Below are 23,881 nucleotides of genomic sequence, written 5' to 3' on the forward strand. Positions count from 1 at the left end.
AGGTCTTTTTTCATATCACTTTTCCCTAGCGGTACCCCATTAAGCGAATATTGGTAACATCCATTCTTGCTGCCCATGTGCATAACCTTACATTTATCAACATTGAACTTCATTTGCCATTTTTCTGCCCAAGCCCCTAGCTTATCTAGGTCTGTTTGTAGCCGTACATTGTCCTCCATTGCATTAATTATATTGTATAATTTTGTGTCATCTGCAAATATTGAAATTTTGCTGTGCAGCCCCTCTATCAGGTCGTTGATAAATATATTGAACAGAATGGGGCCCAATACTGAACCTTGTGGCACCCCACTAGTGACTGTGGCCCAATCGGAGTATGAGCCATTTATTACCACCCTCTGCTTTCTATCATTGAGCCAATTTTTAACCCAATTACACACGTTTTCACCCAATCCAAGCTGTCTCATTTTGTATATTAGCCTATTATGTGGCACGGTGTCAAACACTTTAGAGAAGTCCAGATATACGAGATCAATAGACTCTCCCAGGTCCAGCTTAGAGCTTACTTCATCGTAGAAACTGATCAGATTTGTCTGACATGAGCGACCCTTCATGAATCCATGCTGGTGAGGAGTTATTCCCTTGTTCTCCTTGAGGTGCTCATCGATGGCGTCTCTCAGAATCCCCTCAAAAATTTTTGCCGTTACTGAAGTGAGACTTACCGGCCTGTAGTTGCCAGGCTCACTTTTGGTCCCCTTTTTATAAATTGGAACCACTTTGGCAATGCGCCAATCCAATGGTACAACACCACTCATGATAGTGTCTAGAAATATTAGGTATAGCGGCCTAGCTAACTCATCACTCATCAAAAGCGATTTATCGATTTTAATCTTCTTTAACCTGTTCCGCACTTCCTCCTGCGTTAGGTATGACATATTTTGCGAGGGGTTTATTTTATTCCCCTGTATCTCGTGTGGCATTTCTTTTTCGTTTGTGAATACGCTTGAAAATAAACTATTTAATAGATTTGCCTTCCCTCCATCATCTTCAATGATTTCCCCTGCATTATTTGTTAAAGGGCCAGTGCTCTCCCTGCAAATCCTTTTGCTGTTAATATAGTTGAAAAATAGTTTTGGGTTGTTTTTGCTCTCTTTGGCGATCAGTCTTTCCGCCTCCTCCTTGGCAATTTTGATCGTATCTTTGCATATTTTGTTTTTTTCCCTGTACGATTTTAGCGCTTCTTCGCTGCCTTGTTGCTTTAGTAGTTTGAACGCTTTCTTTTTTTCGTTTATTACCCCCCTTACCGTCTTGTCGAGCCACATTCCGTCTTGTCGAGCCACATAATGTACTGAGCATAACTGCATACTCACTCAGGCGGTCATGCGCAATACACCTTTTTTAGTTTATTTTCACCGCCCCGTCACTTAGTGATGACGCAGCTACCCGCAGCCAGTACACAATGTAGTTGCAGCACCAACTGCGGGTATATCCGTCACCATAGAGACAATGGACTCCGTGTTGCGGATATCCGTGGTAAAATAGAAAATGCTACATTCTGTTTTTTCAAGTGGTTTACGTAATTCTGACCCGCTAATATGAGCAGACTTGTGTAATCCAATGCATTAGATTGATTTGTGTATTACTGGTGATCAAATGCATGCAGAATCCGCAATTCTTATCCGGTCACGTGAGAACGGCCTAAGGTAGATCGTTACCTTTTTATCACGTGTCTGGGGACCGCTCAATAGGCACCCGGTCACTGCTCCAGGTTCTCGGTGACCTTTGGTCGCCGGGAGCAAGGAGATTTTAAATTTCCCAGGTCCTCCCTGGCTCCTGCACATGTGCCTGGCATTTTGACGGTGGGTGAATGCGCAGAAGTCGGGAAGGTTCACGAAGGGGGATCGCGTCGAGGTTCAAATGCAGAGGCCTCAGGTAAGAAGTTTCATCTCCTCTCACTGATCGCATCTTTTTTTTTAACTTTTACGTGATCAACATTATTAAGGGGGAGATGAAATGTTAACTTTTTAAAAATTATTTTTTTACTTTTTTTTAACTTAACATGATCACCTTCATCCAATGGATAACGGTGATCACATGACTGTGAACTGCACATAGTGGGAGAAATAAAGACAATGTAGATGATGATTTGATCCGCTCATCGAGGTCCTTAAACGTGAACAGCACATTACACGATATAAATGATTTTGATAAATGAGGGAATATCTACATGTGAGACAGGAAGGAAAAATGGGCTGAAGATTTCAACCAAGTTAGGCTGGCTCCACACAGGCAAGAAAATCGCATTATTGTCGCCTGCTGCTCTAGTCAGTAAAAAAACAGAATCTAAAACCTATGGTTTACAATGGTCTCCTTCCCATCAGCGATATTTTCACTGATGCGATGTTGCAGAGGATAAAAAAATCGTGGCTCGCTCTATCTTTCTGTGATGTGCGATTGTTTATCTCCCATGAATTCCTATGGAGGCTTCTTTTTATCGCATCGCAACCCTTCAAACGTGTGTTGCGATGTGATGCATTTTTAACATTACAAAATCCCATTGACTTATACGATAAAAAAAAAATTGCATGATTTTATCGTGGGTGGCAGCTGACGTTTACGAATCGCAGTGAATAAATGTGATTTTGCTGTGATTTTCACAAGGCAAAATTGCGTTTGCCCATGTACAGCCATACTAAGGAGGAGGCTAGTGACTTGGTGAAAGACACAATAGTCTTGTGTGCTGCTAAGTCCATGAATAAGCCACAGCCCCACCACCTTCTCAGGAAGAACTTGGACTTTCCTCCTGCTCTCCATTAGCTCATTTGTTCTTGATCTCCGGGGTCTTCTGCTGCCCCTCTACTGGGTTCTGGATAACTGTGATAGGTATTGACCTCTCTTGGGCAGGTGGCAGCGCACGGCGAGGAGCCTGGAAGTGGAACCATCCATACTGAGACAAGGAGCAGAGCACTTCCTCTGAATTCACGTCTTCTGGGAGCTCAGCTTCTCTTCTCTACTCCCTGTACTCATGGAAGTAGCCACCATCCTCCTCCTCCTTCTTCTTCTTGCGCTTCCCAGACACGATAAGTCTCCTGCCTTCTGTCTTCACCGTTAGCTCCTGAGGAGAAAAGGCGCTGATGTCCAGGGTGAGCTCGTAGTTCTTCTTCCCTTCCTTCACCATGGAGGGAGATTCGCCCTCAGCAGGACATCTGCTCTGGGCAGCTCTTTTTATCCTGTCCATGTCCATTAGAGGATAAGCCTGGTAGACGGGTTACATTCTCCTCTCCAGGTCATTCCCCATGTCTATCATGTCATCTTCCAGTTGCCGGCCATAGTATGAGGGCAGGTCTGCTGCAGAGACACAAAGGACTGTGCAAGGACTGGAGGAGTCTGAGAGGAAACATCTCCGCTGGTTTCTTTGGAGTTTCTGGTCTGAGCTGAGGACAAGGTCCCTGGTTGTCAGGATTTTCACTCTGGTCGTCACTGCAGGACGTCTGGCTCCTGTGTTTTATATATTTACTGCTAACGAATCGAGCTGCTTCCAGTCATTGCCATGTGTTCTCTGTGTATGACGTGCAGGGGCGGAGACTCTGGGTAAACACTGAATAATTCATGAGGGGAGGGCAGAGACAGTAGATTCCAGCATGGAGTGGGGAAGTGACAAGTTTTCAGAGGGGTCATGGAAACTGGTGGCGATTACTAGATAATTCTTCACTCATTAGATGACATAATCTCATCTTTTGCCTTGAGAGTGTGAGAAGCACTGGGAAAGCTGGGTGACAACCATATGGATGCCAATATAGGGATTGTTAAACAACTTTCCCATAGTGTGAAAAGCAAATCTGGATGGTTAAAAGCATCCACTGAGGTTATGCAGATGTATGGCTGGGCGGACCTGCCATTCAGGAACCTAAGAATGCTGGATAACCAGCTGTGAAGAAGAGATCTGCCCATTTGTGTGTTACTAGGCCCACCACCATTCTGTGTTGTTGCATAACTAGGTAAATTTACTATTCACAATTAGGAAATCTGAATTATAACCTGTCATAGCGGCCATTTTGATTGCCACTCATCTTTCTGGAAACACCTCAGCTCAGAATAATGCACAGTTCTTTCTACAAGCCTGGGATAATCTGCCACGAAGGCATCAATTATCCATTATTAAGCTAATGGCTATATAAGCTGATACCCAGCTTTTTTTTACAGCTCTGATAGGCATGTCTCATAAGTTACAATACAAGGAAAAATAATTGCATAAGTTGACAGATCTGACATGAAAAACCATAGAAAGTTGGGTGATATTCCCTTTTTGGAGGCTATATTGTAATTTCCCCCATCTTTAGAGACCTACAAACATACACACATGGAAATGAGAGTACCCAATCACATCAATCTACTTCTTACTAGATTGAGAGATAGATACAGCACCCAGCTGTGAATATCAGCTGATGGTGAAATTCAAATCACCTCCAAAGTTATATTCGTGTTAGGATTACCTCATAGGGAAAAATATAGTGCACATACCAAAAAGTTTGGGACTATCTTATCCAAGAATTGTTTCAGATGACTGAAGCCACGCCGTGCAAAAAATGGAATATATGAGTATTGCAATGCCATGTCAAGCGAGTCAATCTCCAAAGGGGTGAAAACACACTCACTCGGAGGTGTGACACCCAATTAATGAAGTGCGATTGTTCTCAGTAAGACAAGCCAAGTAATCTTGTAGACATGATACCTTTTAATGGTTAACAAAAGTACATGATGTTATAGTGAGCTTTTGAACCTACACAGGCTTAATAGAAGAGAACAGATCTAAAGATGTATTTATATAAAAACATATACACATGATCACATGGGAAGGCACAAACATGGTGTACTTAGTTTGCACTTGAAATGAATTCCAGAATATGATATTCTCCACGGATGTAAAAAAAAAACCCTGATATTCATTCCGTTTCTGATAGTTTTAAAGGTGGTTATAAATTTATATTCCCAAATTCTTCTGTGACGTTGGGACTTAAAATTGCCTTTAAGTATAATAACTTTCATATGTTGTATGTAAAGAGAGAAAGACAGAATTACCTGTGGCAAAGCATTTTTCTAGTTACGGACACAACATACAACATATGAAAGTTATTATACTTAAAGGGGTTGTCTCACGAAATCAAGTGGGGTTATACACTTCTGTATGGCCATATTAATGCACTTTGTAATATACATCGTGCATTAAATATGAGCCATACAGAAGTTATTCACTTACCTGCTCCGTTGCTAGCGTCCCCGTCGCCATGGTTCCGTCTAATTTCGGTGTCTTCTTGCTTTTTTAGACGCGCTTGCGCAGATGGATCTTCTCCCTTCGGCTCAGCTCGGAAGCATTGGCGTTTTGGCTCCGCCCCCTTGTACGCGTCATCGCGTAGCTCCGCCCCATGACGTGTGGCGGTTCCAGCCTCCTGATTGGCTGGAATCGGCACGTGACGGGGGCGGAGCTACGCGATGACGCGTACAAGGGGGCATAGGTCTGCTCTACTACAAGGTTGTGGGTGCTGAGGCTGGCACAGGACTGCTCTATTACCAGGCTGTAGGTCCTGGGACTGTCACAGGTCTGCTCTACTACCAGGTTGTGGGTGCTGAGGCTAGCACAGGTCCGCTCTGCTACCAGGTTGTAGATGCTGGCACAGGACTGCTGTACCACTAGGTACCAGGCGGTTGGTGCTGTATTGGTCACTGTGCTTCTGACATATACCCCTCCGCCTCAGTACTGGACATCCAAGCCCTCAGCTGTACGTGGCAGCCCTTATGATCTGGGCACTATGTGTGGTTATGCAGCAGGTTACAGGCGGGTAACGCTGCTGCCCATCCCAGACTATGATGGCAATGAGCTCAGGACGGTCACTCTGCCCCTAACACTCATTTTACAGCTTCGGAGAACTGCAGCACCAGCAGGAAGCGGCGCAACACGCAGGATGAACCCTTTCACTGCTGAATGAAAATGAATGACTCCATTCACTGACAGTAGGCAGCGCAGCGGCTGCTGATGTCACAGGTTGCCACACCGAAAACCCACAGTAGTTTACAGCTCTGAACACAAATCATCGTCAAACAACCAGTCATCGCGTAGCTCCGCCCCCGTCACGTGCCGATTCCAGCCAATCAGGAGGCTGGAACCGGCACACGTCATGGGGCGGAGCTACGCGATGACGCGTACAAGGGGGCGGAGCCAAAACGCCAATGCTTCCGAGCTGAACCGAAGGGAGAAGATCCATCTGCGCAAGCGCGTCTAAAAAAGCAAGAAGACACCGAAATTAGACGGAACCATGGCGACAGGGACGCTAGCAACGGAGCAGGTAAGTGAATAACTTCTGTATGGCTCATATTTAATGCACGATGTATATTACAAAGTGCATTAATATGGCCATACAGAAGTGTATAACCCCACTTGATTTCGCGAGACAACCCCTTTAAAGTCCCAATGTCACAGAAGAATAGAAAGAAATTGTGGAGGTATTGCTGCCTGGTGAAAAGCCCCACAATCGTCATGTATATCACTTAGAAGTTAAAGCATTAATGGCATTGTTAACAAAGGGGCATTTGTTTGGAAAAGTGTGTTATTTTATGTGCAGTGCCCAAGACCTAGGAGAGGCTTAAAGAAAAAAGGTTAAATCAAGATGGTAGTCACAGTGGCTCTGCTGCTCCTCGTGGCAAGGTGGTAAATGAGATCTTGGGCTGATACTACTGCAGTTGCAAAGGGATTAACAGTTCTTATTGTAAGATACCAGTGGAGTCAGGTAGGGCAAGATGTTATTTTGTCGTGACGCCAGCTCATGTACGGGGAGGGACTTGTTCCAAGCAAAACAATAAAATACAATACAATAAAATTAAAAAATGGGGTAGTTGTCCTAGCTGTCCTGGGTGTACTATGGTACCTCAGTGCTGATGTTATGGATGGTGGCTAGCACTCCAGGAAGCAGACTTGTAGGATAAAATCAATTTAACACTTTATTGAGGTAGTGACAGTTATTTCCTGGTAACAGTTACATCATTCACATTACGGTTGCATGGAAAAGTTCAGAGCAGATTTTATTAGAACACAAACTCTATATGCATCATTCACTATAGATTCAGTTAGCTGATTTGGACCGAAAGGCTTAACTTGTTACTGGCTTGTTCCTTTACTCTGACTCAGGTTTCTGTTTCTTTCTACTGATCTTTTCTCCTCTTCTCACTCTATCACTCTCCTTTACAGAAGGGCTTTGCTTTTGAGTATTCACACTTAGATGATTTTCCTTCCTACCGCACTGACTTTTCACGTGTTCATCCACGGTCTCCATCCCAGGCTTCCCTGGACTAGGCTCTCAGCATGGCTTGGAAGGTTAAGGCCTCATGTCCACGGGATAATTGTCATTTAAAATCCACAGCATTTTTCCCACACACGGATGCATTGGACACCCACAGGTAGTTAAATACCTGCGGATGTCATTTTCCCCTTCAGGCGCGGATTGCGTGTGCGGGAAAAAAAACGCGACATGCTCCATTTTAGTGCAGGTGTCCCGCGGGGACGGCTCCCGCAGGCTTCTATTGAAGCCTTTAGAAGCCGTCCAGATCCACGGTACACCCGCGGCGGAATTTCTGCTCTTCGCGTGTGGGAGAGCAGGAGTTAAAAAAAAATGGAGTGCCCGGCGCATGAGCGCGGCACGCTGCCGGCACGCCGAGCACATCCGCCAGGCCGAAGAAAGAAGATCTGGCCGCGACGGAGGGCAGGTCCGCAGCGTCCGGACAGGTGAGTAAATTCTTAATTTTTAGCATCATGTCCGCAGGATAGGAGGGACCCACTGCGGGATTCTCCATGAGGAATCCGCGGCGGGCCTGATTTTCCCCGTGGACATGAGGCCTAAGTGCAGATGTTCTAATGGTTCCTCCCTGGTCTCTATCTCAGGCTCCCCTGGACTAGACTGGCTTAACTCTATCCACTCCTACTCTTATACCCTCTCTCACCCAATCCTGAGCGAGGGGAAAGCTAACTATCCAATCCCTGTACTAGCTAGGGTTGATTGACAGGCACAGCAGAAGGTTAGGAATTCTGCAAAATCATGCAGATTTAAGTTGTAGAAACACTTTAAATTAACCCATCATTGATCATTTAAAGGCACATACCCCTAGTAAAAATGGAGGAATATGAACAATAACATCTCACACTGATCACACATCACTTTAGGACCTGATAGTTGGCACAGAGAGTGCTGGAGTACCCAACTCTCGGGTACTACATATGTATTTTGTTGAATGACAAAAGAGAGATTTTCCTCATATCCACATTTTGTTGTGGCTAGAGTAACGCATCTCTCCAAATAAAATAAATGATGATGTCCGTGTGGAGATACCAAAACCTAAAAAAGATCCTCTCCTTCATGAAATTATCAAGGCCAATGGGTCTTGCAGTAATTTAAACACCAATGCAGCTTGTATGAAAGAAGGTCACTGCAGCAAAAAGTATCCTCCACCCCTGAAAATGATCAAATTATATGAAAGTGGTCGATATGATACATTAGCGGTTCTGAGGCCGTCTGGAGAATTCTGGCATTTCCCATACACAAACACTTTGCAACAGTCGTTCATCTCGCTGTGCATTTGGAAAATGGCCAGCGTATTTATTTTATTCAAATTATTATTATTGAAAGAAATTTTTATTTTAACAATTACGCAAAACTTTTCCTCGCATAAAATTTACAAGACAACAATCCTCTGATTGTATCCACTGTGTTAGGGCTTTTACCCACTAGCGTTTTTTTTTTTAACTCTGCGATATCGCAGCTTTTTTTTCAATGGGACTTTCTAATGTTAAAATCGCATCGCACAAAAATCGCAAGTTTGTGCTTTTGTGATTTTTGTGTGATGAGATTTTAACATTAGAAAGCTCCATTAAAAAAAAACGCTTGTGGGTAAAAGCCCTTAGGGGTTATATTCCTGGGAGATTTATATCATGTGTCCTTCAATGGATTCTCTGGAATTCCAGAACTCAGTCTGTTATATTTCTCATGCTGCCTTGCATGGAAGGGAAGGATGAGAGTGGCATGGGGAGGATTGGAGGGACAGGCGAAGCGTGGAAGAGGAAGGAGAAATGGGGGTGGGGGAAGGACCGGGGAGGGAAGGGGGGAATAAACTTCGGGTCTGACCTTTTGACCCTTTTCAACGGTATAAATAACAAGAAACTAAGTCGACACCCTATTTATTACTAGTTCGATTTCTTGCTTCTCTTCTTTCTCGCGTATTCTTGGGTAAGTCCTAGATATTTGCTCTCAATCATGCTTCTCTAGCCAACATGCAGATCCTCCCCACACCTTCCAGGTCACGTCACACCCCCTGAATCGGGGGGCCCCCTGACATGCATATCTCTATATACTATATGGACATTTTAAAGGATTCCATCCGCATAAGGAAAGTGAGCTTCTCCAGAAACAATTTGAAGGGAGGGGACGGCTGCGTCGATCCATGTCTGGAGGATTGTTTTGACCTCGGCCATGGCCACCATATGTAGGAGCTTTCGGCTTCCTGGCGAGCATCTCAGTTTGTCTGGGTCTCTATATCCAAAGACTGCCCATACAGGATCAAATGGGGCTGCTGAAGTTAGATTTGTAATGGTAAAGAGATGCACCTTGGCCCAAAATCTCAGAGGCCCGCCCCACCTCCTTGCACCTGAAGCACCTATCATCAAGCTCAGTCGTAGAGTTGTAGGTTTATCTTGACATATCTGCTCGAAGGGATGGACTGCAGGCTGTATTTTAGTGCTTTTAGTAGTTGTGGTACTGTCAGTGAATACTGTTTTGGACGCTTCATGATCTGTTTGTGTGTTTAAGGAGTGGTAAAGTTAATTGCGTGTCTACGTGTGTTGGTGGGATACTTTAATTGTGACTGGTTTGACTCTAGCCATTTGCATGGGGGTATTTTCATCAATAATTTGTCCACATAACTCCTCGCCTGTAGGTACAGGAAAAAAGTTATGGGGACCTGTGGGTATTTGATTTGTAGTTCTCCTATCAATAGTACCTAATGCATATTTTTGTGTAGTAGGCACTCAATGTTGGTTATTTCCCCTTGTACCAATATCGGAATTCTCCGCATGATGTATTTGACTGAAAGCGCGGGTTGTTTATCATCGTTAGATATGGTGAAATGTTTGGGTGTAGAGAGGTGGTCCTACAAAATTTCTGCCATGCCTTCCATGTGGACATTAGTAGGGGGGTTGTCCCTGTGTTCTTTCGGGATAGATTGGTATGTTAGGTGTAGGTGTCAGGACCGGTGGCTCTCAGGATCAACGTACCCTCACCACCGGCACCCGGGCTGTGGGGATTTGAGGCAGGGGGACTCCTGTCTTTGTGAACTCCCCTGGCCGCAGGCATCCTGGACACCGCCGGGTTGCTAGGGGCGCAGCGGGTGCCTCCCCGCACTGCGTCCTGTTGCCATGACACCTGGGTGGCTGGGCTTTCTGTTGGTTATGCTGCTGCCGGGTGGCTGGTTCTCCCAGCACCCCATGATATGTTCCTGTGGCTGTCAGGACTCTCTGCCCCAATCAGCTGCTGGGGTGGGAGTTCTGACAGCATTTAAATGCCTCTCTTACCTCCTGTCTTTGCCAGCATTTGTTTGTTCTTCTGCAGCATTCGCGGTCCTTGTTTTTGACTGACTTCCTGATTGAATTCTGTCTTTACCCTGACCTTGCCTTTGCCTGACCCCTTGTACTGCGTACCCTCCTGTTGCTGACCCAGATTTCTAGACAAGCCTTTATGTTGTTTGTCTCAGTGTTTGTTTGTAACCCGACTCCTGCCCCGCTTTCCTAGAGGAGTATAGGGACTGTCGCCCAGTTGTCGCCCGGGGGATAGCCCAGGGGGGCAAGTAGGTAGGGACAGGGGTTGCGGGCAGTTTCCCATGGATTTCCCATACCCGGACCCCAGTCCTTGACAGTAACACTGGCCCAAAAAAAGGTCAGACTTTTGTATTCAACCTCCCATGTTCACTCCTCCTACGGAGACCGTGGCGGCTTTAGCCAAGCAGGTCCAGAACCTGATGAGCCTTGTGCATGACCTGACCACCTGCCTGAAGCAACAGGAATGGGCTTTGTCTACACCCCAGGCTCAGCCACCCACGGTTCCAGTAACTGTTTCTGAGCCTCGGGCTACGTTGCCTGACTTTTTGTCTGGTGAAAGACAGTTTTTTGCCTTTCGGGAAGGCTGTAGCCTGTATTTTGACCTGCAACCCCACTCTTCAGGCACCGAGTACCAGCGGGTGGGAATCGTGATTTTCCACCTGAGAGGAGACCCTCAAAATTGGTCTTTCTCCTTACCTTCTGACTCCCCTACTCGACAGTCATTGGACACTTTTTTTTCTGCTCTGACTCAGATCTATGACACACCCGACTGGGCTGCGTACGCTGTCTCAAAACTGCTGTCCTTGCACCAGGGGCGAAGGTTGGGGGAGGACTATTGCTCCCAGTTTAGACAACACTGCCCGGAGTCAGGGTGGAATGATGCTGCCCTAAAAGATTTGTTCTTGACTGGTCTGTCCGAAGGCCTAAAGGATCTGCTGGTTGCGCATCGTGAGCCAAGAACCCTGGAGCAAGCTATGTTGCTAGCCATTCGAGCTGATCATCGACTAAGGACCAGGCGACCAGCTAGGACCAGTCCGGTCCAACCGGCCACCTCGTCTGAGGATCAGACTGCTTCACTGCTCCCTGCTGAACCTATGGAATTGGATACTATGTCACCTCAGCAGCGAAGGGAGTACCGTCTAAAGAAAAACCTCTGTTTGTACTGTGGAGAATCTGGTCATCCGGTCGCTAACTGCAGGAGGAAGCCTCAGCAGGAAAACTTCTTCTCCTAGTCAGTTGTCGGGAGGACTGTCTAGGAGCTAAGTTACTCCCAGTGGTGTCTAAGATGTTTTTGTCCTGCACTTTAGAGTTCCGTTCTTTCTCTCATGCAGGGCAAGCCTTTGTTGATTCTGGGGCTGCTGCGAATTTTGATTTTGTGGGTCAGATCTCTGTTTCACTGATACACATAGATCCTCCGATTCAGGTGTCCGGGGTAGACTCCACGCCATTGAGGGCTGGTCTCATCGAGTTAATTACCCTGGAGTTAAAGCTTTTTATAGGAGCTTTGCATATGGAGTCCTGCACCTTCCTCGTCATGAAAGACTTGTCGGTGGACATCGTCTTAGGGCTCCCTTGGTTAAGGGAACACAATCCCGTTATTAATTGGGACACGCTGGAGTTGGTCAAGTGGGGTTCCCAGTGTACCAATCACATTAGGCCACTAAATTTGGATACTTGTGTTGTGGAGGGTGTTGAGTTACCAGACTATATCTCTGATTTTGCTGACGTGTTTTCCAAACAGTTATGTGAAGAATTGCCTCCCCATCGAGAATTTGATTGTAAGATTGATTTGATCCCAGGTGCCAAACTTCCTAAGGGTCGGATCTACAATGTAACTGTCCCTGAGAAAGAGTCTGTGAAGGACTATATTCAGGACAGTTTGGTCAACGGGCACATTTGATCCTCAGAGTCTCCAGTGGGTGCTGGGTTTTTCTTCATTGAGAAGAAGGATGGGGGTCTTAGACCCTGTATTGATTACAGAGAGCTTAACAAGATAACCATTAGAAACCAATATGCTCTTCTGCTCATTCCCGACCTCCTCAATCAGGTTTCCAGGGCCCTTTTCTAAGCTTGACCTGAGAGGAGCTTATAACCTAATCCGTATACGGGAAGGAGATGAGTGGATGATTGCTTTTAATACACATCTGGGTTACTTCGAATACCTTGTGATGCCTTTTCGGCTATGTAATGCCCTGGCTACTTTTCAAGGTTTTATAAATTCCATTTTTCAGGATATCATAAGTGTGTTCGTTGTGGTGTACCTGGACGACATCCCGATTTTCTCCTCCGAATGGGAGACACTCCGTGCCCATGTACGAACTATTTTGGCTCACCTCAGGGCTAACAAAGTCTTTGCTAGGTTTGAAAAGTGTATTTTTGGTGTCCAGAAAATATTGTTTTTGGGGTATGTCATTACACCATGCAATATTCAGATGGATGCGGTAAAGGTGAAGGCCATCACGGAATGGGCTCAGCCATTTAACTTAAAAGCCCTGCAGTGCTCCCTTGGGTTCACTCACTACTATCGGAAATTCATAAAAAACTTCTCTGTGGTAGCTAAACCTTTAACTGATCTCACCAGGAAGGGGACTGATGTGAGTACCTGGTCTTCTGATGCTCTTGCAGCTTTCTCTACCTTGAAGGCTGCCTTCTCGTCGGCGCCCCTCCTTTTCCAACCTGACCTATCCTGTCCAGTTGTGGTGGAGGTAGAAGCCTCTGAGTTTGGAGTGGGAGCAGTACTGTCCCAAGGTCCCTCCACACTCACTAATCTTAGACCTTGTGCCTATTTTTCCAGGAAGTTCTCATCCACGAAACAAAATTACGACATAGGCAACCAGGAATTATTAGCTATTATTAAGTGGGCGTTTGAAAAGTGGAAGCATTTTCTGGAGGGGGCACATCATCAGATCACGGTACTCACAGACCATAAAAAACCTCATTTATTTAGACTCCACTAAGAGGTTGAATCCTCGACAAGCCCGCTGGGCTTTGTTCTTTTCATGGTTCAATTTTGTTCTGACTTATAGACCCAGCTCTAAAAATGTTAAGGCAGATGCCTTGTCTAGGAGTTTTGGTTCCCACTGAACCCTCTGAGTCTGAGCGTATTCTCTCCCCCGGGGTGGTTCTCGCTGCTGTTTCCTCCGACCTTTCACCTCTTATACACGCTGCTCAACAATCGGCCCCTGAAGCACTCTGGAAGGCAAACTTTTTGTTCCTTTGTCACTGAGGTTGAAGGTGTTAGAGGAGACGCATGCTTCAATCCTAGTTGGTCACCTCGGTATCAGGGGTACTCAAGAACTACTATCCAGAGTCTATTGGTGGCCTCATATGGCCAGGGATGTACGGTTGTTTGTGTCCGCATGCCCAGTTTGCGCAAGGGGGAAGAATCTCAGGAGATGTCCCGAGGGTCCTCTTCTTCCCTTGCCCATTCCATCCAGGCCATGGTTCCATCTGTCCATGGATTTTATAACCGATTTGCAGTCTTCGCTGGGGAACACAGTCATTTTGGTTATAGTTAATCGTTTCTCACAAATGTCACATTTCGTTCCTCTTAGCAAGCTGCCTAACATCAACCTATTGTCAGAAATATTTATCAAGGAGGTTGTTCGGCTACATGGGATTCCGGAGGATATTGTTTCGGATAGGGGGGTACAGTTCGTCGCTCGCTTATGGCGAGCTTTCTGCAAAAATCTAAATGCTAATTTGTCTTTTTCTTCCGCTTTCCATCCTGAGTCCAACGAACAAACTGAACGCATGAATCAGGAATTGATCAAGTACCTGGGACTTTTTGCTTCTGATAACCAGTTTCAGTGGGTCAACTACTTACCTCTCGCCGAATTTTCAATCAACAACCATGTTAATTCGTCTTCTCAAGTGTCACCATTTTTCTGTAATTATGCTTTCCATCCCTGGTTCTCGTTCTCTGCTCCTTTTGCTATGGACAATCCGGCTGCTGACATATCCTCTGATGAACTGTGCATAGTTTGGGCCTAGGTTTGTAGGAAACTTCAGGATTCCCAAGAGAAACTGCTTCAGTACTCTAAGAAAAGATGCACAATCTTGGCACCTTTTGTGGTTGGGGAGCAAGTTTTATTGTCATCCAAGAATTTGAGACTTAACTGAAGTATGAAGTTGAAAGGCTTATTGATGCCTGATGGGTTAGAGGTGTGCTACAATATCTTGTGCACTGGAAGGGATTTTGACCCGGAGTACAGAATGTGGGTTCCCGCTAGGGACGTGCATGCATGACAGTTAGTCCAACACCAACACAGGGGTTTCCCTCTCAAGCCTCTCGTGGTCTCCGTGCCCTCACCGCCAGTCCTGACACCCGGGCTGCAAGGCAGGGGGACTCTGGTCTTTGTGAACTCCCCTGGCTGCAGGTATCCTAGATGCCACCAGGTTGCTAGGGGCGCGGCGGTTGCCACCCAGCATTGTGTCCCTTTGCCATGACACCTAGATGGCTGGGCTGTCTGTTGGTTATGCTGCTGCCGAGGGCTGGTTCTCTTAGCACCCCGTGATTGGTTCCTGTGGTTGTCAGGACTCTCTGCCCCAATCAACTGCTGGGGTGGAAGTTCTGACAGCATTTAAACGCCTCTCTTACCTCCTGTCTTTGCCAGTGTTTGTTTGTTCTTCTGCAGCACTCAGATTCCTTGTTTTTGACTGACTTCCTGATTGACTTCGGCGTGTACCTTGACCTTGCCTTTGCCTGACCCCTTGTACTGCGTACCCTGCGTACTTAGTGTTTGTTTGCAACCTGACTCCTGCCCCGCATCCCTAGAGGAGTATAGGGACCGTTGTCCAGTTGTCGCCCTGGGGGTTAGTCCAGGGGGGCAAGTAGGTAGGGACAGGGGTTGCGGGCAGTTTCTGTGGGACTTCCCATACCCGGACCCCAGTCCTTGACAGTAGGAAGTTGGGAAGGGCGATCTGAGGGATGAGTTTCTGTTCTATTTGTATATCCGTGAAAACAGATGTTTGTTGTAACCAATCAATGGTTATCCTGGTTATCGCTATGGCATTGTAAGTTCTTATGTTGGAAAGATATATTCCGCCATTTTGTTTTGATTGTCTTAAACTATTAAATTGGATTGTACTTCTTCCGCCCTTCCAAATGGATGTGCATAAGAGTTAGTTTATTCTTTTCTCATCCGCAGGAATGAGGTATATTGGGAGAGTGTGTAATCTATATAGAAGACCTGGGAATGCCATCATTTTGAACAGGTGATATCTGCCTATACATGAGAGAGGGAGTTTCCACCATTTTAGGAGGGTTTGTTCTAAAGCTGTTATGTATGGTTTTATGTTGGCATATTATATTTCATGATATTTCCTCGGTATGCGGACCCCCAGGTATGTGATGAACCGTGTGCACCATTTGAAAGGGTACTGGTGGGTCCAGTTTGGGATATGGCTCCGTTTTCCCCAGGTTAAGAGTATATCCTGACAGCAGACCTAGTTCCTTCAGATCTTGGAGAATTTCTGGGAGTATGTTAACTGGGTCTTTGATGCAAATGAGTACATCATCTGCAACGGCATTTACTGAGATGTTCGGACGGTATGTGTGAGGAGATGTTGATTGTGGTCATGGTTGTCGGTGGAATAATAAGGGGTCCAAAGATAAGTTGAAAAGAAGGGGCGAGATTGGGCAACCCTGTCTGGTTCCGCAGAACATGTCTATCGGTTGTGTGTTGTGTCCATTTATTGTCAGGGTGGTTGAGGTGTCATTTTGTATGTATCCAACAAAATTACAGAAATTTGGGCCAAAGAGTCTCTTCTGTAAGGTGGATTAAAGGAAAGGCCATGACACTTTATCAAACGCCTTTTCTGTTTCTAGACTCAGCAAAAGCGTTTGAGGAGCATGCAAATGGCTAGCCTCAATTGTCGCTGATAACTGTTCAGATATTTTTGCAGGCTTGTCTAGTGTTTACAAAGCCCCTTTGTGATGGGTGTATGATATGCGGGCATATTGTTTGCAAGCGGTTGGCCAGTAGCTTTCTTTTTTAGGAACTTGTAGTCACAGTTCAGTAGAGAAATTGGACGGTACGATTGCATCAGCATCGGGTCTTTATCTGGCTTTAGTATTAAGACAGTTCTGGAATCTAGTAGTGTGTCCACCTGGATATTTTGGGCGTAGATCTCATTGTACAGCCTAGTTAGCGTTGGGACTAACTCTAGTTGTAGCATCTTGTTATATTCATTTACATACCCTGGAGTTTCTGCAATGCCATAATTGCCTCTCTCACCTCAGTCTCTGAGAATGTCTCTTCCAGAGCAGCTCTCTGTTCATCAGTAAGTGTAGGTAGCATCAGGGAGTTTTGCCAGTCCATGATTCTGAATAGAAATATATAGAATTTATATGGAGGTGGCGACATACTGGAGTAAAGGCCTTCCATTTCTGGGTAACTGATGCCATGAAATCCTGGAATATGAGAATTCTGAATTCTCTGACTTTCAGGGTTTATTGGCGTCGGTACTGTCGTAGGATGCTTTCTTTCACTGCCCAGTTGAGATATTTAGCGATCACTTGTCTGAGTCACTGGTCTGGACCTGATGGTCTGTTGGGGTTCAACTCTGTGTTCCCGCTCTATACACAGTCTGTCGGTTGGTATTTCTGAGGATAGGGTCCACCGTTAGCAGGGTCGTTACGTCTTCTCCTGTCACATTCTCCGGAATGCCCACGGACCTCAGATTATTTCTGCGGTCACGGTTTTCCAAGTCCTCTAATTTTTCTCTCTAGTTTATTCTCCTGGCAAGGGTTAAGGTGTGTTCCATGTTGGAGATTGTTATTTCTTGTGAGGTTAGTTTACTTTACAGGTCTGTGATCTTTTGGGCAATCGTGGTGATAAGCGATAGAGCTGAGTTGATTGAAGTACTTCCAACATCCTGTCTATCAAGGCAATGAGAGTTTTTGATACTTCGTGTGCTATTGAGGCAGTGTGAAGGGCCCCCATGTCTGGTATTTGTGATGGACTGTGGCATAGAGGAGTATACGGCAATGTTATGTCTTGTTCTGCATCTAGATCCTGAGTTGTCTGGCTCTTGACCTGGCTGTGGGGGGTCTTGGGTAGGTTTCTGAGCTGATCTTTCTTTTCTGCTTTTGGTTTTTGTCATATTTGGGGGACTTCTATCTCACGCTGTGGTCTGTTGAGGTGTCTGTGACATGCGTTGAGATGATTTCACTGTGCTTAATTTTTTGATGAATCTGTCCATGTCCGCCCCCCTTGGGCTCTTGTGGGTTGTGAGGGAAGAGTCCCTAATGTTCCTGTGTTCGTGCGGGCGTACGGTTGGCCTGTGTATCCGGATCCGAGTGAAATGCGGCGCACATTCAGGTTTACTTGTGGTCTATCATAGGTTTGTGGTGTCGGGCTATGTCGGTTTAGCCATGATGTTCATTGCCATCAGATAATTGCCTTATGTGGTGTATTTAGGATCTGGTACAAAGGGGGATTGCAGGTATTCCCCGCCTGGACTATATTACCACTGAGGGTTTTTGTGGTTTGCGCCTGGCTAACTTTAGTTGTTTTTTTTTACCCTTGGTCTTCCAGAGTTTAGAAAAGTTACTCTTCCTCGTTCTCAGGTGATGATGTCGGGAGAGATTTGTTAAAATGCAGGCATACAAGATGTCCTGCCTCTGGATAGACTGTAATCCTCTTATTTAGAAAATTGGTAGTCAGACATCTCTTTCTTTAAAGGCTCCTCTTCTAGCTTTGCCTTGTTTTGTATGTCATTTAAGATTTCACCACTAGGTGGCAGCAGAGCTCTGTTTTTAGGTAAGGAGTTGATCAGCGTATTTATTTTAATCCAAAGGATAACAATAATTTGCTACAGAAGGTTACCAGCCCCTAGAGAACTATGCGTTTAGCATTTTGTGACCTATGCACAACAGACGATTTTGCAAAAACTATTCTTTATATGAAAGTTCCTCCTTACTATGCATGAAAAAGTCACAGACTTGAGAGGAGAAAAAGTGAAAATGACATTGATGGCTGGCCAGAAGTATAAAGGATTAGGCCTCATGTCCACGGGGAAAATAAGAATTAAAATCCGCAGCATTTTTCCCGCACGCGGATCCGCGCCCCATAGGAATACATTGACCACCCGCGGGTAGATAAATACCCGCGGATGGTATTTAAAAGTGAATGAAAAAATTTCTGGAGCATGAAAAAAAATGGACATGCTCCATTTTAGTGCGGATCACGCGTGCGGAAGCTCATAGAGCACATAGTTCAATTGATCTCCCGCATGAAAAATATAAGACAATTACAGTGCATCTGCACTGCATCCGCAGCCCAAATCCGCGTTACAAATCTGCAGCGGATCTGATTTTCCCCGTGGACATGAGGCCTCAGGCTTTGGGCAGAGTGTACACTGTCCACCCTGATAACGCTGAGTGCTTCTACTTCATAAAATTAGAGGTCCAACGTCACTCTTGGATTTGAAGACTGTTAGGCCTCATGTCCACGGGGAAAAGATTATTTAAAATCTGCAGCGTTTTTCCCGCACGCGGATCTGCACCCCATAGGGATGCATTGGACACCCGCAGGTAGTTAAATACCTGCGGATGTCATTTTTCCCTTCAGGCGTGGATCCAAGTGCAGGAAAAAAAACGCAACATGCTCCATTTTAGTGCGGGTCTCCCGCGGGGACGGCTCCCACAGGCTTCTATTGAAGCCTATGGAAGCCGTCCGGATCCGCGGAACACCCGTACCAGAATTAAAACTTACCTGTCCGGACGCTGCCGAACTTCCCTCCCGTCACGTCCAGATCTTCTTTCTTCGGCCCGGCGGATGTGCCCGAAGCATGCGCGCGGCACTCTGCCAGCGTGCCAAGCAACTCCGCCAGGCCGAAGAAAGAAGATCCAGCCGCGACAGAGGGAAGATCCGCAGTGTCCGGACAGGTGAGTTTATTCTTCTTTTTAGCCTTATGTCCCCGGGAAAGGAGGGACCCGCTGCGGGATTCTGCATGGAGAATCCGCGGCGGGCCTGATTTTCCCCATGGACATGAGGCCTTAATGGTATTGTTCACCCAACATATCAATCAGTCTGTAAGTCAAGTTCTAGGCTTGTTAGAGGATGACAAGCACTAGAATGCTACTATAGAAGAAGCTTATCTTTGTGATTCTCCATTCAGACTACCAGAACTTCTCTCAGTATTGTTGATATTTTGTCAACTATCAGATGCTTTATGTCTTTGGGAAAAATACAAGGATAGCATGTTGAGGGACATAAAGCGTCATACAGTGTCAGAATTGCAAGAAAATGTTTACCACGTGGATGAAATTTATAATAAATGCTTGATTTCTATTAAAGATGCAGTGTTGTCTTTGGGAGGACAATGTTTAGAACACTACGGCTTACCTCAACCTACAAGATGTGACACAGTCTTACAAAGTGGAGATCAGTTACGACTAGAGATGAGCGAGCACCAAAATGCTTGAGTGCTCGTTACTCGAGTCGAACTTCCTGCGATGCTCGAGGGTTCGTTTCGAGTAACGAACCCCATTAAAGTCAATGGGCGACTCAAGCATTTTTGTATATCGCCGATGCTCGCTAAGGTTTTCATTTGTGAAAATCTGGGAAATTCATGAAAGTGATGGGAACGACACAGAAACGGATAGGGCAGGCGAGGGGCTACATGTTGGGCTGCATCTCAAGTTCCCAGGTCCCACTATTAAGCCACAATAGCGGCAAGAGTTACCCCCCCCCGCACTGTCAGCATAAAGATCGTTCTCCTCTGCCACAGCTGGAACAGCTGTGGCAGGGAAGAACGATGTTAGCCCATTGACTTCAATGGAGCCGGCAATACAGCCGGCTCCATTGAAAGCAATGGGCTGCCGGCGAGCGCGGGATGAATTTTCGGGAAGGGCTTAAAAATATAAGCCCTTACCTGAAAATCATCCTAAAATGTGTAAAAATAAAAAAAAAATTATGTCAGCATAAAGATCGTTCTCCTCTGCCATAGCTGTAACAGCTGTGGCAGAGAAGAACGATGTTAGCCCATTGAATTCAATGGAGCCGGCAATAGAGCCGGTTCCATTGAAAGCAATGGGCTGCCGGCGAGCGCGGGATGAATTTTCAGGAAGGGCTTAAAAATATAAGCCCTTACCTGAAAATCATCCTAAAATGTGTAAAAAAAAAAAAAAATGTATACTCACCTTTCCACTGAAGCCGGAGTTCAGCCGCGTCTGGCCGGCAGTTCTCCTGAACTGCTCTGATTAGTATTCAGCAGCCTGGGATTTAAAATCCCCGCCTGCTGAATGAGCTGCCTCTGATTGGTCACAGCCTCACCAATCAGAGGCAGCTCTCACTCACACCCATTCATGAATGGGTGAGTGAGTGCTGCCTCTGATTGACAGCTGAGAGCTGCCCCTGATTGGTCCCTGCGCTGACCCAATCAGAGGCAGCACTCACCCATTCATGAATTCATGAATGGGTGTGAGTGAGAGCTGCCTCTGATTGGTGAGGCTGTGACCAATCAGAGGCAGCTCATTCAGCAGGCGGGGATTTTAAATCCCCGGCTGCTGAATACTACTCAGAGCAGTTCAGGAGAACTGTCGGCCAGATGTGGCTGAACTCCGGCTGCAGCGGAAAGGTGAGTATACATTTTTTTTTATTTTTACACATTTTAGGATGATTTTCAGGTAAGGGCTTATATTTTTAAGCCCTTCCTGAAAATTCATCCTGCGCTCGCCGGCAGCCCATTGCTTTCAATGGAGCCGGCTGTATTGCCGGCTCCATTGAATTCAATGGGCTAACATCGTTCTTCTCTGCCACAGCTGTTACAGCTGTGGCAGAGGAGAATGATCTTTATGCTGACAGTGCGGGGGGGGGGGGGGGGTGTCTCACTCCCGCGCTCACCGGCAGCCCATTGCTTTCAATGGAGCCGGCTGTGGGATCAGTGCACTATGGCTCATAAAGGTGGAATTGAAGTGCTCAGTAGAATCACTACTGCAGTCTCTCCTCCTTCCAGTGGAAGGGAGGACCATGGCAGGGAAGTCTGCAGCATGGAATTGGCTGCCGGCTGCCCTGGCTAATGAGCATCACCTGGAGCTGTACTGTGGGCCACGATGGCTAGACAGCATTCAGTGGGGGCCCCGTGGTGCCCCTAAACCAAGTAACTGGGTCATAGCTGTGACCCCTACTGGTACAGCAGTGTTGTCACACAAGCTTTACAAATTTTCTCTGAGAGAGATACTAAAACATCATTTAGATGCATCCCCAATGGAATAAGGGTCCTTTTATATGCTTAAGCTCCTAAAGTCATCCAATCAATAGCTACTCATGTACTTTCACATAGCAGTGATTATCACTCTGCGAATGGAGGTGGAGCAGGCTGGAGATTGATTCTGCCTGCCCAACTCCATTCACAGTTAACAGGCAGTCATTTAGTGATGATCGTTATTTGATTTTTATGCCTGCATTAACTGAATGACAAACGATAAGCAAATAAATCATCGTTCATCGTTCAGTTGCCGGCAGCATTTACACTAAATAATTGTAAGCAAATAATTATCATTCAGATTCCTGTTATCCAGCAACAATCTGTAATCGTTCCGTGTAAAAGAGCCCTCAGATCTAGGCTGCATTCACACAGCAGTACTTGGTCAGTATCTTGCATCAGTATTTGCAAGCCAGAACCAGGAATAGAACCTGTAGAAAAAAAAGGATAGTGGAAAGATCTGTAAGCTAAAACTCCTGGTTTTGGCTTACAAATACTGCTGCAAAATACTGACCAAATACTACTGTCCCTATTCAGACACAAATAGTTTGACTCTACATGGCGCTGTCAGCAGTTTTGCTGATGCAGAGTTTCATTACTCCTGGACTACGCTGTGAAAGAAACCATATTCTATGTTGAACACAATTTTGTTTACCTTTTATTTTGCCTGATTTACTTGACGTATATTCAGATATTTTTGTAAAGATGATTGCAATGCCTGAAGAAGAGGAAAATCTAGGATTGATCTTTTGTTCAAACAAATGTGTAGCCAGACAAATTGCTAAGTATGGACTTTGTCATAGAAATGTATTAGTACTGTCGTAGGGATGAGCGAGCGTACTCGGAAAAGCACTACTCGCTCGAGTAATTTGCTTTATTCGAGTATCGTTGTGCTCGTCCCTGAAGATTCGGGTGCCGGCACGGAGCGGGGAGCTGCAGGGGAGAGCGGGTAGGAACGGAGGGGAGATCTTTCTCTTCCTCTCTCCCGCCCGCTCTCCCCTGCTCCCCGCTGCGACTCACCTGTCAGCCGCAGCGGCACCCGAATCTTCAGGGACGAGCACAGCGATACTCGGATAAAGCAAATTACTCGAGCGAGTAGTGCTTTTCCGAGTACGATCGCTCATCTCTATACTGTAGCCATTTAAAGGGTGAAGTTGTGGATGGAGTATACCTCCCTCCCAGGCTTTTAGTCTGGACAGGGTGGCGCTCTGGTCCACAATTTCACCCTAGTTCTCTGGGAGCGCAGCTGTAAGCCCTGACCTCATTACCGGAGCATAAAAGACTGCAGCCTGAGGTGGAAGCCTCTAAGCACTTTGGTATGGTGCAAACTGCGTCTATGCTTGTATGGACTTGAGCACCCTGCAAGGTGCCTATGCTACATTGAAAGGACTATTTTGTTTGCTGTGCTGAAAAAATAAAGATTGATGTGAGTGCATCTACTGGTTTGGAGTTCAGTGTGTCGCTGCCGCCCCTCCCCTGGAGGACACCATACCACAGTACATAAAACTGTTTTACTTTATTTGACCTTCTATACATTTAGACCTTGACTAATCTTTGGAGTACTTATAGATTACCAATTACTGATCTCAGACAGCAGATGACTAAGTGACCAAAAGACTGACGTCCCTTCATGTGCTATGAGGCATAACAAGTTATGCATATGTTAAATCTGCATTTGTCTTAAAGGACTATAAAGTCTCTGACAAATAAATGGAATCATTTGCGATTTACACAAGTGGTGTGTGGCATGTCAGTGATTCTCCGAGCTGCTTGTATTAACCCTTAATATGAAACAACAAGAATATACATATAACACTACATTGCACTAACAAAACTTTTTTTATCCACCGGCCACTGAACCCCATAAGGACTAGGCTGTTTTGTACCTTAAAGGGGTTCTGACACAAATAATTTTTTTATGCTTTAGCAGCCATTGTTCCCTGGTGTGCCTAATGGACCCAGGGAACCCATGGGTTAATGGCTGCTAAAGCATAAAAATCTTATACTTACCTGTTCTCCTGTTGTTGTTGACATCGGGGGGTCATCTCCCGGCAGCATATTAGTACTTTCTGCTTA

The 23,881-nt window shown here is 45.8% G+C and overlaps 1 pseudogene; it reads right to left on the reverse strand.

Annotated features, from left to right (window-relative positions):
• Window positions 1-2,776: 2,776 nt before the first annotated feature.
• Window positions 2,777-3,359, reverse strand: LOC136571751 (heat shock protein 30C-like; annotated as a pseudogene).
• Between the last annotated feature and the right edge of the window lie 20,522 nt (window positions 3,360-23,881).

This window comes from Eleutherodactylus coqui, chromosome 6 (genome assembly GCF_035609145.1).
Source record: "Eleutherodactylus coqui strain aEleCoq1 chromosome 6, aEleCoq1.hap1, whole genome shotgun sequence".
NCBI lineage: Eukaryota > Metazoa > Chordata > Amphibia > Anura > Eleutherodactylidae > Eleutherodactylus > Eleutherodactylus coqui.